The sequence below is a fragment of the Saccostrea cucullata genome, unplaced genomic scaffold, assembly GCF_032062105.1.
Source record: "Saccostrea cucullata isolate Sc308-1 unplaced genomic scaffold, CSIRO_AGI_Scuc_v1 ctg7441, whole genome shotgun sequence".
NCBI classification, from domain to species: domain Eukaryota; kingdom Metazoa; phylum Mollusca; class Bivalvia; order Ostreida; family Ostreidae; genus Saccostrea; species Saccostrea cuccullata.
The window spans coordinates 1-6960 of record NW_026927599.1 but is presented as its reverse complement, the minus strand read 5'-3'; positions in this window follow the sequence as shown (position 1 = coordinate 6960).

Below are 6960 nucleotides of genomic sequence, written 5' to 3'. Positions count from 1 at the left end.
TGTAGCACATATAAATTTATCAAAATAGATTAATTGCTTCTTTGCAGTGTAATTACGGAAACAACGTTCCAGTGGTGTAAAATAACAGTTTTGCTGCTTTAGGGATCTAGTTACTTTTTAATCAAGAAACAAGTTAATTGACTTACTTTGAATAGAACTTTTCTCGTGTAAGTTAAGATGAATTTCATATATTAATAAAATTTGTTCAAAAATAACACTACTGCGATGGTTACCAAGAAGGGAAGATGTTGGATTCTGTTAACTTAATAGCAATATCAAATCCTATGTTGAAGCTTCTTACATCATGCAAGAAATTGTGTGTTGATCAAAATGATAATTCCGGTTACACAGGACTGTTAAACATGAAATAAGCGGGCGGGACCTAATTTATACGGGAAACTTCTGTGACATCACACAAAAATAGTTTTTCCCATAATACCAGAAAGTGAAATAATTTGCGTACTTAAAGTGTCTTAGCATAATAGACAACAACAAAACTTATCAATGCATTAAAAATAGTTCCTTATTAAATCCCACACCACAGGTTATAAACAAACAACTGATCTCAAAGAGCTTGTCGACATAAAGTTATTTTGGTAAAAAAGACGTATTTTATGTGCATTGAGATGCAGTTAAAATATTTTTTTTACAGTGAATAATGCCTTTTATTAATAAACAGAATATTACTTACAAATGTAAGATAGTCTGTTAATAACAAATAAACCATTGCTTACGGCGATTATTCAAAAATAATCGAGAGAATGTATTTATTTAATTTTACCGTGCTTTTGTATACAGGTTTGGCATATTTAACATCGAAGTGCATAGTTAAATCGCCTTTTTGCAATGGCATACATTGGTTTTTGTTCTGTTGATTTCTTTATAGTAAGCCTTAACAGTGCTGCGTAGTTGTTAATACTTATAAATCATACAAGGTTGCGTACAGAAAGAAAACGAAATAATTGTCATCTTTTTAGCATGATTTTTTACCGTTAAAATTCATAGCAACGCTCTATGCACAGATTTTTTAAAGATGTAAAAATTGGGACCAAATCAATGTATCTTATAATTGATCACCAGTTATAAAGAAATGAACATTTTAAAATGATAAGATTTAATATTACAGAGAGTAAATCTGAGATCACGTTTTGGTATTAAAACCATGGTAACCATTACGAACCAATAAGAAATATTATTTGAATATTTTGTTTCAAAAGTAACGTATCTAATAGCTGTATCCCCAAATATATTTATTTTGCATTTAGGACATCCTGGCTTTCAACTTTTAGAAACAGCCATTGTTAATTTTTGCTTTGCTGCAATCGTTTACAATGTTAATCTGAACATATTAAAAAATGTCCTTTTTTTCCCAAATTTTAGGGCATAATGCCATGGAGACCATGAAACATTGCAACCAATTTTTGCCTGATTTAAATTAACGGTATAAAAGACATTCATCATAGAGAGTTCGGAGACATTTTGAGACGATGCGTGCTATATATACAGCTCCTATATGAAATGTCAAGTCTAAACAGACAATAGCTCTCAAAATGCCCAACTTACCTGAGAGGTGACTTATCTTGCTGGCTGTGTCTCTCTGAATACATTCCATGTTTTCTAAATTGAAATAAAATAATAGACTTTCAGTTGCAAAGCTTATATGTGTAGTTATTGATAAAAAACTGAAAACCTAAAAGTATAGTAACCTCACAAAATAGGGGATTTACACATTTTCCCAGGTCAATGTCTCTTAATCACTGGATTGCCAATTATATAGAAATGTTTTGTTTTTTAAATGATAGGATCAGATTAAATCATGCAGAGGGTAAATTTGGAATCCATTTTAGGTATTAAAATCATGGCAAACATTACGAGTCAATAAGAAATATCACATTTCTTTCTAGGTATCTGTAACAAGTATTTTATATGCTGCATTTGGTTGCATAGCTTTTATTTTTTATGTATGACTTTACAAAAATGAATGAATTAAATTGCTGTTTTTGAATACTCTGTTCAAAAGTAAGGTATCTTATATGTGAATCCCCAAAAATATTTATTTTGCATTTAGGACATCCTGGCCTTCAACTTTTAGAAACAGCATTTGTCATTTGTTTACTTTGCTGCAAATGTTAGCTAAGAACATGTTAAAAAATGTCATTTATTTCAAACTTTAGGGCATGTTGCCATGGAGATTATGAAACACAGCAAAAATTTTATACCTGATTTAACTTTACGGTGTAAAAAAACTTTCATCATCGTGAGATCGGAGAATTTCTGAGACGATGCATGCTACAGCTCCTATATAAAATGCCAAGTCATTACAGAGAATGGCTCAATAAAGACAAACTAACCTGAGAGGTGATTTATCTTGCTGGCTGTTTCTCTTTGATTACATTCCATGTTTTCTAAATTAAAAAAAAACTTTTTGTTGCAAAGCTTATTTTTGTAAATAAATGAAAAAAATGAAAATCTAACAACATAATAATCTCCCGAAAGGATATTGGCTTATTTTTGCTCAGTGAATCATTACAGGAAATCAAGATACGTAATGTGGAATTTTTGATACATTCTTTGAGACTCCTAATACATTAATGATGGGACAAATAACGTATAAAATTTGATTTCAGATCTGTTTTTATGTTCATGATTTCCAAGCATTTAATTTATGTATGCATGCAAAGTTTTTTTGTAAATTGTATTGCACTTTTATCTTGATGAATTAATATTAACATTTCCAATGTCTTTGGTTTTAGGCGTTTATGCAAATTACACGCAAGCCAATCTATTGATCTCTTCATGAAATCGAAAAATTAGACAGTTATTCCTTAAATAAAACACATTATGTGATGTAATGTACGTAAAGAAATATACTCTCAAGTATCCGAATGCAGTTTTTGGTATCTTGATCCTCGGCATATTGTTTGGCTAGTTGTTGTCTGTAATACTTGTCTTGGACAGGATCCATTGTTATATATCTCAAAACATCAACTTCCATCTGAAAATGATTTCCATTCGAAAGGATTGCATCAATTTCTACTACTGCACCTCGAACAGAATTCCAAATATCCATAAATTCAAGGTTTGTCAGAGATAATCTTGCGGAGTGGGCAGTCGTGTTTCGGGCTATCCGTATTCATTACCCCAACCATTTTTGTGCGGTGTAATATTACATATGTTCCTTAAAAGAGAATACAACAAGGAAATGTCAAAATCGTCATAATTTCCAGTGTAGTACGCATTGTGAGGCAAAATTAGATCCCTTTGTTGGGGAGTTAATCTTGTTAGATTTTGCTTCTTTTTCATAGCTACAGTAGCAAATGATGGTGGCGGAACCTCTTTGCGAAGAACATCTCGCAGTTGATCGGTACAGGGTCCAAGAAGAAGACGACAAACCCTGTTAACATTTGTTGTGCCCTCTGAACTGTAGGGACTGTTTGCAGAAGCCATGGATCAACCCTTTGAATGTCACATGAACTTTATACATTAGGAGATAACAATGATCAATATAAAAAATGACTATGAAGAGTATTTCATGAGACAGTTAAATACATAACATTTTACAGGGGACCATGGGTATATTGCAAAGTAATGTCCGTTTTATTCTACAGCATAAACAAGATCAATTTACTAAGGTACTAAATATACTTTCAAGTTATTATTTGTTTTTTTTCCTTACAAAAAAATACATATATGTATATCCGTTTTCACGGTTTTGATTAGCTTTAACACACACTTGCTTAAATTACAGGTGATTTACTGTCGACTTGTATTGCTTATGCAAAGTGGAGGTTCCATATTTTACGCATTTTAGATTCATCTATACCTCTTGATTCTGCCTCTTTTTTCAAACATGCATAAACATTTTCTGAAAATTTTTTTTTTCGAGTAATATTTTTTACTATTCTTACAATTTTTTTCATCAACCTTCTTATAAAGATTGCTTATTGGAACTTTTAATTCAATTTGAAATTATCATCAAGCATTTGTTTTTAACTTTTCTAAAATAGTGAAATCATCCTGGGGTACTCTCCCAATTTCAATGACAAGATCTTGAACCTGAAATCCTGGGCTTAAACTCCATACGTATTTAGACTGTAAATCAAATCCGAATTCTAAATAATTTGCACGGTTTATAATGATAAAATCATCGATCCTTGGTATACATAAGTAATCTATTGACTATTCCAGTTCCCAAATACACATCTAACCATAACGATATTTAGGTAAACACAACAACTGACTTCAAAAGATTTCATGCGTCCAAGTAAGTTATTTCCGAAGAACTTCTACTTCCAGGTAGACCGACCAATAGTATTCATTTACTCCTTTCTTTGTTTGTTTCAATAGCCTTCAATTGTTTGAGCTTTTCTAAAAATAGAAATTATATATATATAATGCAATAAAAAGTGTAAGTGGTCGGTAAGCTATAATAAAAATAAAGAAAAACATGGAAAAAACTATCTCTCTCTTCAAAACAGGTTTTAAGGTAAAATAACTATGCATAAAAGATACTTTTAAGTGTCAAGATTCTTAACATAGAATAAATAAACGTTATGCATATTGATCCTCTGATTTGTTATAAATGTCTTGTTTTTAAAAATTCATTAGCTTACCACTTAGTTTCCAAAAACATTCTATAGCATCCTGATTATCTGCATATTGTTTGGCCAGTTGATCTCTATAATGCTTGTCTTGGGTGGGATCCATTGTTGTATGTCTCAAAATATCCACTTTCTCTCGTAGATATGCCCATGAGAAAAGCGCGTATCAATTTCTGCTATTGCACCTCGAACAGAAGTCTATAAATTAAGAGTTTATTAGGTAAGGTCTACAACAGTATACAGTGTTTTTTTTCGGGCTACTTGAATTGTTTCGATATTTACTGAGAGACATTGGTCCTTTACATCTTGTGCATTTTCCCAGCCATTTTTATTGGGTGCAATATTACATATATTCCGTAGAAGAATGTACAAAATGAAATATCAAAGTCATCATAATTTCTAGAGTAGGACCCAATGTGTGGTAAAATCAAGTTCCTTTGTTTAATCTTGGAAGATTGAGCTTTTGTTTACTAATTTCAAAGGGAAATGTAGGCGGTGGAACCTCTCTCCGAAGAACATCTCTTAGTTGATCTGTACAGGGACCAAGAAGAAGACGATAGGCCCTGTTAGCATTCGATGTCTCTTCTGTTTAGATGTAAGGACTTACTGAAGCAGCAGCCATGATGAAAAAGTTTTAACGTGTCCATGATATCTGAATTCTATGGCGTATCAATTTTGAAACTTCAATAAAATATACCTATGATTTTATAATTTAGGTGTCTTTGATCTAATACTTTTTAAGCACTTGATACAGGTTGACTAATTTGACTGACACTTCAACATTACCTACCCAAGTTATGTACTAGTACAACCAGAGTTAGAACACTTAACACTTGTTTTTTTCAAAAACTGCTTAGGAAAAGTAAACTGTCAATGATCAGGTAAAAAGTATAATATGTGTAGCTATTACCGTAATACAATCCTTAAAGAAATTTGTCGATGGTACTGTACCTGTAGAAAATATAGTGTCTCTGATTTTTGAAATCCTCTTCAAGACGAGACCACAAATAATAATAAACCTTTCATCAGAATATAAAACTAAAAAAGCTAAACAAATTTTTATAAAAGGCAATTTTTTCAAGTTTGAAAGTGTCATGTTAGTCAAATTAAAGGATTACTAGTTATACAACAAGAATCGAACCGTCTATATATATTATGCATAAAAGACATGAAAAGGTTTTTTCTTTAAGTACAATAAATGCGAATCATATTTTCAAAGTTTTTGCCAATGTTTTTTGGGGTAGCAGGAGGGTAGTAGCTAAATGTTATGGAATATGCATGTATATATAAAATATGTTTGTGGTGTGTTCTATTACAGCCTGTCTTCCAAAACACAGGTTGGAGTAGTTGTTTTCGCGGGATACGCATCCATTGTGGACCAGTCACACCCTCTGTGTGCGCCTTGTCAATACAAAGTAAAGTAAAGTTTCGAAAAAAAAAATCAATGTAAACTTTTATTACCAAATCATTTGGATAAATCAAGTTCCATGAAATAAATCGAATTTTAAAATATCGAAATGAAAATGAAAACTGTTCAGTGATAATGTTTTCTATATATCAAATCTCGAATTTATAATACATGTATCATCTTGGTTAAAAAGAATAGTAAGCATCCTTTTATTGCAAAAAGGTGTCAGAATGGTAAGAAATTTTGTATCTATTTCTTATGAATTCAAAGGAGCCAATTTTTACAAATTCCAACTCCGCAAGGTCGAGGTACCTCGGGATAACTTTACAAAAAATGTACTGAAAAAATTGGAAAGAAAAATCAAACTCAATTTGAAGAACATTAAAGAATCATAAGAGTAAAACAGCTCGAAGGTCATCCTTTCTATCTAAAGGATGTATTGAATAACAATTTTGCAAATTATCAACATATCAAGCAAACGATTTTCAATACTTATCAAAATTTATTTAGGTTCCTAATAAATTTTGATAGTATTTTTTTATTTCACTATCTCAGTCCAAAATATTTTGATCACCCCGGGTATATGCTAAAGTTTATTTATTATCTTAAATTAGTTTAATACATGTAGAAGCATATGAACATCTACAGATAACCGACATTTTTTCCTTGCATTCGGCCTAATAAGGTAACTATATATACTGTATGTTAAAAATAGCATTATTTTTTCAACGAAGGTAATAATATTATATTTGAAGTAATGATCGGCAATGAATCAGAAAGTTGGCGTTATAAAATGGCTTGAAATAATTTCTTAATATTTTGATTAATTTGATTTTTTTTTTAGTTCTAAGATCAGATAAATAAATAAAAATTTCACATATTTTTTTTGGTATGGAATTATATAGGAGTAGCCCTACTAAAATGTGGTTTTCCTTTAAAAATAAAATAGAA